General features: G+C 51.0%; 1 protein-coding gene across 2 annotated transcripts in view; it reads left to right on the top strand.

The window, feature by feature from the left end:
* The first annotated feature begins 2,980 nt into the window (after positions 1-2,980).
* Positions 2,981-12,500, top strand: part of LOC126409918 (uncharacterized) — a 103,104-nt gene continuing 93,584 nt past the window's right edge. The window contains exon 1 of one of the 2 annotated variants that reach the window (XM_050076821.1): positions 2,981-3,165. The gene's annotated coding sequence lies outside the window, so the exon portion shown is untranslated. Of the gene's footprint in view, positions 3,166-10,144; positions 11,592-12,500 lie in introns of those variants that run through there. The other variant, XM_050076820.1, reaches the window with a different exon arrangement.

Below are 12,500 nucleotides of genomic sequence, written 5' to 3'. Positions count from 1 at the left end.
TTATTTCAGCTTTTGCTCTTGTACCGGGACGGTTCAGGGGCGTCCCGAGTCACTTAGCCTTTATAAGCTAAGTGATGGAACTTTTACCCTAAGTTTTTGCATAATAGAATTGGGTTTCTTCTCTCTCGTGTGAGAGCTTGTCACCATGGCGGCTGCCATGCTGCCTCCCAAAACCTGCAACTCCCTTCATCTCTGAGAAGCCTTAGGCCGGAGAAGACGCCGGAGTGCGGTCGGAAAGACGAGCAACCAGAGGGCTGGCGCCGGAGGCCAGCACCGGACGCTCGGCTGCGAGTTCTTCCTCTCCCATTTGCTGAAAACGGAGGTTCTGTGAAGCCCCAGGCCGGAACCGTGGAGAAGACGATCGGAGTGCTGGTAGCTCGACCACGGAGCTGCTGTGAGGCTGCGTTCGTCAAGGGAGAGCAGCGGATGTGGCTGCGCTGGTTTCAGCAACGCCTTCCCTGCTGAAAACGACATCCGGCGGTCTTCAAGAGGTAAGCCTTGATCTCCGACGGCTTCCTCTCGTTGTCCGTTCGTTCCAGAAGGTGGCTCTAACGCTGCTGACGCCGGAGGTGCTTCTAACTCGTTTGGAATCCACCGAAGGTAGCTCGGCGATTGTCGCTGGATTGAAGAGTCGTTCGATCGGTTTTAACGACTGTGAGCAGCGCATTCGGGCGGAATCCTTCCGTTCGTCTAACACTGTGAGCAGGGATTCAAATCGATGGGAGACTAAGCGATTTCTGTAGCATGTGTTTACTCTTGCTTCTGTAATGTTATTGCTGCGAGAAATCGAGGAGAAACGCAAAGGAATCGGAAGGAAAACGAAAAACGGAATAGCCTTCAACCGGTTTCTGTAAAACAGTCCCTGAACCCTGATAAAACGCGAATCTGAAGAAATACAGAGAGGGTTTTGATGATCCGACGCTTCTGTGACTTTCCCCTCATCAATACGAAACCAATGAACCCGGAATGAGCCAAATCCGACAAGAAATGAGGGAGATATCGCAGTTTGAATAGCCTGGACTGTTTCCCCAATTTTGCCGCCGACCAGTCCCTGGAAACCTGCAAATCTGAAGAAAATGGTGTACAATCTCGACGATCGGCCACTGTGGTTGCCTTCCTAACTTCCTTACGCACATTTCAAGCTAAGGAGGCCCAAAATCCGACGTCGGATGACTGAGATATGATCGACGGCCTGAATCTGAAAAAGAACGGCGGTGGAAGTCTGTAATCTCCGCCCGAACGGCGGCAGCGCCCCCATCTTCACTAGAATTTGGGGAAAACCACCAAATCCGGTGATCTGACTATCCTCCTTCGTTCTAATCTGTTGTTCTTGCTCTATTCCTGATATCTAATGCTTGGATTAACGTTTTGATTGAGAATGATCATCCGGAGAATCGATTGAAGCTCTGGAATCCTTCCTGCACCCGCCTGAGTGGAGGAACACTGCTGCAGCGTCGCGTGCCTTCCAGGAGCTATCACCTGAGAGCGAATCTGAGCCGGGCCTCTTGGGAGTTCTTCCTTGGTGTCTTAGGAGCTACCTGTGAAGTTGGCTTCATTGGACGAAGGAAATCACTGGACGAAGATCTGAGCCGAAGCGTCTGAACATTCCTGTCGCCTGAACAGAGTCCTCTTCCGGCGTCCAGCTCCAAAACTGCTCAACGTCTTGCCCAAGGAGGTCTTGTTTGGGCCCAATCTTTGGGCGTCCAAACCTTGGTGTGTCAGCTCCCTTCAAACCAAATTTCAGGATTTTGGGTGTCTGGATCAACGGAATGAATTTTTGAAGACGGACTACTCTGGAACTCGCCTGCGTTCTGTTCTGTTCCTGAACAGAGCCTGTGACTGTGACAGTTCGGCGCCTTCAGCCTTCAACGACTTGACCTTAAGGGCTCCGATTGCAGTGATTTTTGGAGCGTCCCTTCATAATCATCAGAGGCAGCTACCCACCAAATTTCAGCCCAATCCGAGCTGTGGATGATTTTAATGATTTTTGGAAGATCGGCAAAGCCTGAGAATCCAGAACCTTCACCAGAGAACCAGGGAGCTTAAGCTGTCCAGGACAGCGCGCGTGCTTCGGCGTCAATCGAAGCTTGCCTCACCCCTTCATCGTCTAGCTCCAGGGGTTTAATCCTCAATCTGGTGACGCCTCTCCACATTCGAAATCTGCTCTTAATCTTTGCCTTTGTCAGTGATTTGCTCGCCCTTGTTTGAAGTGCATTGTAGCCCAACGGTGGAAGGTGTTGCGGACAGCAGGGCCTAATCGATTGCAGCTACACCTGTTAGGAGACATAGCTTACGCCGGGCTAAGCGGCGCTTGCATCCCCCTAAACTCAACAACGAACAGGGGTAAAATGTTCTCACGGTGAAGTCTCCTAACGATGCTTGGAAATACTCCGTTTCCTTGCTATTTTCGACAGTAACCTTCTCTATTCATTTTCTGGAGTGTATTGCTGAGAAGGAGGAGCAGTCCAGCAACCGTGTGCTGAGCTGATCCCGGGAGAAGAAGGGTGTACGCTGTCACCTTGTCAGCGCTAGCTTCCCCCTACTTCATCACAGCACTAGGGGTTCCAACGTTTCCAGCTAAGTGCAATCCCTTCTCCCGTCTTGAGTTGCTGAATTACAAAACAGTAACTATGCTGTCTATGTCTTGAGCAAGGAGGAGAGACCAACTTGAACGGGCACCTCGCTTGCGAAGACCGACGTGCTGATTACCAAGGGGCTTTGGCCTTTGCCCTTGGTCGCTTGCTGAACTAGCTTCAGCCAGGTAGGCACCCGAATCACCCTATAGATTCGAGGGCGGGTGCACTTGTTTTCAGCCTTGCCTCCGGGCGTGTAGTGCTTGGGTTACCTCCAAAGCTCGTTAGCTAAGGACACGAACCCGGACTACGGACCTTCCTAGGGTGCATGGTGATGGTTTGCACGTCCTAAGGATTGTATGCGTGGTTTGATGAATGGTTGAATGCTGGAATGAGTGAGGAATGAGTTCATGTTGTACGCTCCGCTTGTAAGGCCTCGAACCCACATTGTTGTAATAGGTTCAGACCTAGCTAGCGAGGGGATAAACCATTCCTTGTATCCTTACCCAAGGGCATTTGAGCTGGGATTGTGTCCAGCCGGGGTTGAAATTTTGTAAGGCCAATCTTGGGCCAGCTACATTACCACTAAGAGGTCTTGGGAGATTACGTTCGTCGGCGGCTTTGAGGCGCTACAAGGGCGGATGTAACAGTTTGGTATCAGAGCGGCTTAGTGCGTTTTCTTGTTCAGATTTGGTCAGCTAAGGCTGCAAAGAGTTACGGTTTGAGCAGCTTAATCTTCTGAAATTCGGTCTTGAATAGAGGTTCATCCCAGTCATGGGGCGCAAGGAGAAGCAGCCGGTTAGAGAAGTGAGGAAACCGAAATAGTGAGGAAGGAACCACCGCAGCTCATGTAGAACCTCATCTCGCACTTCCTTCAGCTGATTTAAGCACTTTAATAACATCTATACAGCAGCTTACAGCCCAGCAAGCGCATTCATGAAAGAAACTCAATCATACATGAGATTAGCCCATAACCAAGAAGAAATGAGAGCCCAAAGTGAGAGGTTGGATCGCATTGAAAGGAGATCACAAGGGGCCTCGGTACATGGCCCGGGCCCTATTCCCCTACCTGCCCGTCCGAACTCACCCAGCACTTCTCAAGAGAGACCTAAAGAAACCAACCCCCTAAGTGTCCCGGATTTACTAAAAGGGCTTCAACAACTCATCTCACAAGCCACGGGAGCACCTAGTGGAGGAACCACTCTTGTAGGAGAGGGTCGGCCTTCACCACGAGGGGAGGAAAACAGAAATACATTCCATCCTCCTCCTAGGCCAGCTGGAGAAGAGGGTCATGAGCAAAGACAAGGGGTAGTTAGGCCACTAAGACCCCAGCCCGAGAGGAGAGGACGCATGATCCACATACCGAGTCGGATGAACTAGAAGAGACGAGGAAGGCTTCTACGATGATGGAGGCTATCCTTACGTGCGAGGGCAGCTCCCACGTAGAGGAATGATGCGAAGGGGCAGACAAGAGAGACCACGTGATGAGGCACCCTTGCCTCTTCCCCGCATGGAATGCCCGACGTTCAATGGGACCAAAGTCGTGATTGGGTATGCAAAGTTGAGAAGTATTTCCAATGCCAACGAGTTGCCCATGAACAGAAAATCGACCGAGCTATGATGTATTTTGAGGACAATGCCCTTCATTGGTATCAATATACCATGAGGAAGACGCCAAACCAAGGATGGGACCAGTTTAGAGCCGGTTTGATAGAGAGGTTTGAGAGGGCCAGCCAACGCGACTTCAATGTTCAGTTAAACAGCCTTAAACAAACGGGGACGGTGCTTGAATACCAAGATCAGTTTGAGAGGTTGTCATGTCTCGTGGAGGACTGGAATGAAGATGCCCTCGTGGGGGCCTTTATTGCTGGATTACAACCAGAAATCCGTCTAGCCGTTCAAACGCAAGAGTCAAGAGACCTTCGAATTTGCATGAAGGTGGCTAGGGATAAAGAAGAGAAAATGGAGCTTAAACGTGCCATAAGGAAGGATGCAAAAGGGTATGACCCACGTCGGGCCAGAACCCTCATTCACTCCAAAGCGAACTTCAAGAGAAGGCTACACCCCCACCCCAACATCCCCACGCAAGGTCACTTACATCACCAAGGAAGAAAGAGACCGACGATTTCAGCAAGGGCTATGCTATAATTGTGAAGAAAAATGGCACAAGGGCCATGAGTGCAAAAAGAAACGGCTGTATGCAGTTCTTGAGGATGATGAGGAACCACCCACCGATGATGATTCTAGTGAGGATGAGGTTCCACCGGAAGTCTTAGTTGAGGCAGCCGTTGGAGAGGAAACGTCTTGCCACTCCTTGACCGACCCTAGTAAAGCCAAAGCAATGAGAGTTAGAGGGTATGTCAACCAAACCAGACTTGTAGTCCTCCTAGACTCGGGGGCCACTCATAATTTCATGAGTCTAGAAGTGGCTAACAAGTTGGGATGCCGCATTGAGCCTCAAGCTCCGTTTACAGTTATGGTAGGCGATGGGTCCAAGCTCCCTTGCGAAGGAAGGTGCAAAGACCTAGAACTTGTGATGAACAAGGTGCCCTTCAAGGTGGACGTGTTTGTTTTACCTCTTGGAGGAGTCGACATAGTGTTAGGCATTCAATGGCTGGAAACCTTGGGTGTAATCCATTGGGACTTTGCTAACCTCCGAATGAGTTTCACGAAAGATGGCGATGAGGAAAGAGTCACGTTGACAGCCATGAACTCAAGCGTGAAGCCACGGGCAGCCCTCAAGGCGTTAGTGGCTCAGCAGCCCGCATTTTGGTTAGTGGCTATGGCCACGGATGTGCCAGCCAAGGAAGAGCCAACAGAAATAGTTCCCATCGAAATTCAGCATGTGTTGAAAGATTTCATTGATTTATTTGAAGAGCCATCTTACGCTAGTGAGGACTGCGATCCTATTGAGGAGATGGATGAAGAGGAAGGTGATGATCAACAAACCGGTTCTGAGAGTTCCGATCAAGGAGATGAATACTCCAAAGCGAGCCAACATAGTGAGGATGAACGGTTGACTACCAATGAAATCGAGGATCAGTCAAGTGATGAATCTTGCAAAGAATGGGGAGACGACTATGGGGATCCATCCCCTAATGACCATTCCAGTTCTTCACCCCATGAGTATCGGGGTTCACTTTGGCTAAAACAAGGTTGTATCACCCCCGAATCAGCAACTTCACGTTCGGGTATGCAACTAGTAGTGGGACAACTCACAAGAGGGTATCCAACTATTGTGAACCACTACTGCCCTTAGTTGGTCATAATAGATTGCATAATTACAGTCCACAAATTCAACGAACCCCTTGAGGTGTGGGCCAACGAAGGCAGCAAGCTTACAGCCCTCTACTGCCATTTCGCTTCAGTCAACCAGCAGCCATTCAAAGCCAAATAAAAATCAGAAAATCCACAACCGGCAGATCAGCAAAAAGGGAACAAGCTGAAAGATATTTTGGCAACCTCAGATTTAGGAAGGAGGCCTAAGCCCCGAACAAGGAGCAACTTTGTAAATGGTCCTTCACTGAAAACAGAGAACCGAAATCAACAACTTTCAAAGGAACCATTGAAAGATCCCCTACCAGCAGCGTATAATTTGCGGGAGGCAATAAGGAAGATTCAGTCCTCTACCAAACCCGATAAAATGCAGCAACAAAAAAAGACCAGCAGTCGTGTTCCTGTTCGGAACAAGATGCCAATTCCAGCAAAGCTTGAACGCACTAAACATGCTAACGTCTTGAGCGCAAGTCCAGCCATGGTACGCAAGAAAGAACAGGTTGCTAAGGCACCCGAGGGAGCTAAGGTGGGTGATGTGGACAGCCACCATTAGAGAGCAACCACCAGCTGAGAAGCCCCATTTCACTCTAACTGATGCGTTGACCATGATTAGACGGATTGTAGCAAGAACGACGAACTATTAGAGCAAATGTACGTCCAACGACAGAATGAGCAAAGAACCTTCCTAAGTGCGTCAGCTCATGGGCAAGGCAATGGCCCCCAAAAGAGCAGCTGAGAATTCGGATGAATCGGATGAAGAGGATGAGGCTGTGGCAACCCGTGAGAAACCAACCGGTCAATTCCCGACTTCTAAGGATAAAATTTCAGATTTATTAAAGGACCTGAAAACGGGTGAGCATCAAACTCTAGAAAGGCGAAATGAAAACATTAAGAATGCTGAAATCCATGAGAACAAAGAGCTCGCCCCTATGGACCACATTGGGGTAGCGGCAACCCTTTATGATCAGCTGGAATCAATACCATGGAGTACCTTCACAGCGAGTGAGGCATCATCTAAGGAGGATGGCGATGACAACACAAATTTTTCAGCCCGTAAGAATGGGAACTGTGGCCAGCTAGAATGGGCAGATCTTGGGCAGAACGTGTTGAAGCAACTCCCAAACACCACCTTCGTTCTTAAGACCAATAATAGTCTTCACATGCCAACGTTTGCACATTATCTTAAGGCTGAAGTGCACCCACAAGTTAGGCTGATTTTTGACCATGGGAAGTCCATACAAGGGTCGGCAACAAAATGTTATAAGGAACTTCACAAGAGAATGGAGTCCCAACTTGGACGACTCCCGATCGATTATGGACCATGCTACCCTCTACTATTGATAGGATGGTTCAAGGCCAAACTGGAAAACGAATTGGCAGCACTTGGAGATCGTTGTAGGGTAAGGCCAAGAGGCTTAAAGGCCAAGTCTATGATCGAGGAAGGTTGCATGGGGCAGCGATATTAAGTGACAACCCAAGACATCAAGACCAGCGAAGGACATTACTGGGGCTGTTGCAGCGGGATTATGGACCAGCTAGAAGCAAGGCCTGGCTGGATAAGAGTGGTCGGTTCACCCTAGGGGACTGCCAAGGTCGAGCTTGGGGACAAGCTCGTTCTAAGGGGGGTGGATCTGTTACAGGTCCGCCTAGGAGTTGGCCGAGGACTGCCGACATGCCGCCGATGGCCGACCGGGTGACGAGACCAGCCAGCTACAAGGCCGGACGAGTGTCGGCCACGAGCGCCGAAGAGGGCCGAGCACGGCCGAAGGTGGCGCGGGCCAGCACACCGTCGCGAGGCTGCCGAGAGATGAGGGCGCCGAGCGCCCACGCCGAGCGGGGAAAGCACCCGCAGCCACTGACCCTGCTTCCTTTTGTTGTGAGGCTAACGTGTTTTGCAGGGTGCGGGACCGGGACGCAAAGGAGGTTACCCATGGAGGGCCACGGCCGCGGTTGCCGATGACGACGCCAAGAGCCCGAACGCGCCAGCCATCGCGGAGGAGACACGAACGAGGGTCTACGCAGCCAAGGGAGGTTGACGAGATGACAGCCCCACACTCACCCGTGCATTTATCGAGTGAGGCTAGCCCGTTGATTGGAGGACTTCATGCCATAGAGCTTGGACAAGGTGAGGCCACTTGCCCACCCAGCCAAGCCAGACGTACTCGAGCAGAGTGGGCTGGACTTAGCATGCGGGGCTCAGCTTGCTGGACACACATGGAGACAGGGTGTTCTGGCAGAGACTGACGAGTTCTAGACTGTCAAACGGAGGACGCACGGACTGGACAGGAACAGGGGTCGTTCAGGCGTTCAGAACAGAGACAGAGCTGACAGACAGGACGGACAGCCACAGGACAGGCACAGAGGATGTCCTGGCGTCCGGAACAGAGACAGTCCAGGAAACTGAGACGGGCAGATACGAAGGCCGTCTAGACCGAGTCTAGACGAAGTGGGTTAGGACCCAGGCGAGGCATCGAGGCAGCACCCAGGAGCGGAAGGGAGACCCGAGTTGGAGTCTTGTTGGTAGGCCGTCTCGGCCGTACCGATTCACTTTGTACATGTTTTATTTCAGCTTTTGCTCTTGTACCGGGACGGTTCAGGGGCGTCCCGAGTCACTTAGCCTTTATAAGCTAAGTGATGGAACTTTTACCCTAAGTTTTTGCATAATAGAATTGGGTTTCTTCTCTCTCGTGTGAGAGCTTGTCACCATGGGCGGCTGCCATGCTGCCTCCCAAAACCTGCAACTCCCTTCATCTCTGAGAAGCCTTAGGCCGGAGAAGACGCCGGAGTGCGGTCGAAAGACGAGCAACCAGAGGGCTGGCGCCGGAGGCCAGCACCGGACGCTCGGCTGCGAGTTCTTCCTCTCCCATTTGCTGAAAACGGAGGTTCTGTGAAGCCCCTGGCCGGAACCGTGGAGAAGACGATCGGAGTGCTGGTAGCTCGACCACGGAGCTGCTGTGAGGCTGCGTTCGTCAAGGGAGAGCAGCGGATGTGGCTGCGCTGGTTTCAGCAACGCCTTCCCTGCTGAAAACGACATCCGGCGGTCTTCAAGAGGTAAGCCTTGATCTCCGACGGCTTCCTCTCGTTGTCCGTTCGTTCCAGAAGGTGGCTCTAACGCTGCTGACGCCGGAGGTGCTTCTAACTCGTTTGGAATCCACCGAAGGTAGCTCGGCGATTGTCGCTGGATTGAAGAGTCGTTCGATCGGTTTTAACGACTGTGAGCAGCGCATTCGGGCGGAATCCTTCCGTTCGTCTAACACTGTGAGCAGGGATTCAAATCGATGGGAGACTAAGCGATTTCTGTAGCATGTGTTTACTCTTGCTTCTGTAATGTTATTGCTGCGAGAAATCGAGGAGAAACGCAAAGGAATCGGAAGGAAAACGAAAAACGGAATAGCCTTCAACCGGTTTCTGTAAAACAGTCCCTGAACCCTGATAAAACGCGAATCTGAAGAAATACAGAGGGGTTTTGATGATCCGACGCTTCTGTGACTTTCCCCTCATCAATACGAAACCAACGAACCCGGAATGAGCCAAATCCGACAAGAAATGAGGGAGATATCGCAGTTTGAATAGCCTGGACTGTTTCCCCCAATTTTGCCGCCGACCAGTCCCTGGAAACCTGCAAATCTGAAGAAAATGGTGTACAATCTCGACGATCGGCCACTGTGGTTGCCTTCCTAACTTCCTTACGCACATTTCAAGCTAAGGAGGCCCAAAATCCGACGTCGGATGACTGAGATATGATCGACGGCCTGAATCTGAAAAAGAACGGCGGTGGAAGTCTGTAATCTCCGCCCGAACGGCGGCAGCGCCCCCATCTTCACTAGAATTTGGGGAAAACCACCAAATCCGGTGATCTGACTATCCTCCTTCGTTCTAATCTGTTGTTCTTGCTCTATTCCTGATATCTAATGCTTGGATTAACGTTTTGATTGAGAATGATCATCCGGAGAATCGATTGAAGCTCTGGAATCCTTCCTGCACCCGCCTGAGTGGAGGAACACTGCTGCAGCGTCGCGTGCCTTCCAGGAGCTATCACCTGAGAGCGAATCTGAGCCGGGCCTCTTGGGAGTTCTTCTTTGGTGTCTTAGGAGCATACCTGTGAAGTTCGGCGTTCATTGGACGAAGGAAATCACTGGAGCGAAGATCTGAGGCCGAAGCAGTCTGAACAGTTCCTGTCGCCCTGAACAGAGTTTCCTCTTCCGGCGTCCAGCTCCAAAACTGCTCAACGTCTTGCCCAAGGAGGTCTTGTTTGGGCCCAATCTTTGGGCGTCCAAACCTTGGTGTGTCAGCTCCCTTCAAACCAAATTTCAGGATTTTTGGGTGTCTGGATCAACGGGAATGAATTTTTGAAGACGGACTACTCTGGAACTCGCCTGCGTTCTGTTCTGTTCCTGAACAGAGCCTGATGACTGTGACAGTTCGGCGCCTTCAGCCTTCAACGACTTGACCTTACAGGGCTCCGATTGCAGTGATTTTTGGAGCGTCCCTTCATAATCATCAGAGGCAGCTACCCACCAAATTTCAGCCCAATTCGAGCTGTGTATGAATTTTAATGATTTTTGGAAGATCGGCAAAGCCTGAGAATCCAGAACCTTCACCAGAGAACCAGGGAGCTTAAGCTGTCCAGGACAGCGCGCGTGCTTCGGCGTCAATCGAAGCTTGCCTCACCCCTTCATCGTCTAGCTCCAGGGGTTTAATCCTCAATCTGGTGACGCCTCTCCACATTCGAAATTCTGCTCTTAATCTTTGCCTTTGTCAGTGATTTGCTCGCCCTTGTTTGAAGTGCATTGTAGCCCAACGGTGGAAGGTGTTGCGGACAGCAGGGCCTAATCGATTGCAGCTACACCTGTTAGGAGACATAGCTTACGCCAGGCTAAGCGGCGCTTGCATCCCCCTAAACTCAACAACGAACAGGGGTAAAATGTTCTCACGGTGAAGTCTCCTAACGATGCTTGGAAATACTCCGTTTCCTTGCTATTTTCGACAGTAACCTTCTCTATTCATTTTCTGGAGTGTATTGCTGAGAAGGAGGAGCAGTCCAGCAACCGTGTGCTGAGCTGATCCCGGGAGAAGAAGGGTGTACGCTGTCACCTTGTCAGCGCTAGCTTCCCCCTACTTCATCACAGCACTAGGGGTTCCAACGTTTCCAGCTAAGTGCAATCCCTTCTCCCGTCTTGAGTTGCTGAATTACAAAACAGTAACTATGCTGTCTATGTCTTGAGCAAGGAGGAGAGACCAACTTGAACGGGCACCTCGCTTGCGAAGACCGACGTGCTGATTACCAAGGGGCTTTGGCCTTTGCCCTTGGTCGCTTGCTGAACTAGCTTCAGCCAGGTAGGCACCCGAATCACCCTATAGATTCGAGGGCGGGTGCACTTGTTTTCAGCCTTGCCTCCGGGCGTGTAGTGCTTGGGTTACCTCCAAAGCTCGTTAGCTAAGGACACGAACCCGGACTACGGACCTTCCTAGGGTGCATGGTGATGGTTTGCACGTCCTAAGGATTGTATGCGTGGTTTGATGAATGGGATGAATGCTGGAATGAGTGAGGAATGAGTTCATGTTGTACGCTCCGCTTGTAAGGCCTCGAACCCACATTGTTGTAATAGGTTCAGACCTAGCTAGCGAGGGGATAAACCATTCCTTGTATCTTTACCCAAGGGCATTTGAGCTGGGATTGTGTCCAGCCGGGGTTGAAATTTTGTAAGGCCAATCTTGGGCCAGCTACATTACCACTAAGAGGTCTTGGGAGATTACGTTCGTCGGCGGCTTTGAGGCGCTACAAGGGCGGATGTAACAGGCTCCCCATAAAAAGGGCCAACGCGAAAATCACTTGGTCTACCATAAATATTAAATATTTTTGAAGTATCAAGCGAATTCGCTTTCTGTATCCCTACTGTTCCCGACGCTGTCCGCGAGCAGCGGAAGACCGGGCACAGGAGGGACTACAGCAGCCGATTGATGCAAATGATCTCCCATACATGTGATTTGGGCGACGGCTCCCGGGTGAAAGGGGCTAACGCGAAAATCACTTGGTCTACCATAAGTATTTTTGAAGTACGAATCCGCCTTGTGTATCCCTAGTGTTCCGAGCACTTTCCGCAAGCAGCGGAAGACCGGGCACAAGAGGGACTACAGCAAGGTCCATCGAGCCGAGCAAATGTTTCACCAGCCCCCCCCCCCCTCCGACGAACCTCACAGGTGCTTTGGGCGATCGCTCTCGGGTAATACGGGCTAACGCGAAAATCACCTGGCCTACCATAAATCTTATTTTTCGGAAATCCACCTTTGGTCGGGCACATTCTCCGCAAGCAATTGAAGACTTTAAACCCCCCAAGTCCGCCCAACCTCGGATGTGCATCCCAAACTTAGCCAGCACATGCCCTACACAAATTCCACCTGCGTCCGACCTATGGCCACTCGCTTTCGCCTACATAGGAAAGCTTATTCAAGGTTTGTGCGCTACGTCGTCGGGGCATCCTCGCTATATGCCACCCAGCATGAATTTTTTGAAAATGCTATGGCAGACCAAATGATTTTCGTCTTTTTCCCTTATACTCCGGAGCGATCACCCAAAGCACCTTAAATTGGAGACTCGTTCAACTTGTGGCCTCTCAACTTTGGAGTGCCCCTATTTGTCCCTTTGGAACA

The sequence above is a fragment of the Nymphaea colorata genome, chromosome 3 (genome assembly GCF_008831285.2).
Source record: "Nymphaea colorata isolate Beijing-Zhang1983 chromosome 3, ASM883128v2, whole genome shotgun sequence".
Lineage (NCBI taxonomy): Eukaryota > Viridiplantae > Streptophyta > Magnoliopsida > Nymphaeales > Nymphaeaceae > Nymphaea > Nymphaea colorata.
The sequence above is the reverse complement of the archived record's forward strand: the minus strand, read 5'-3'. Positions and strand labels throughout refer to the sequence as shown.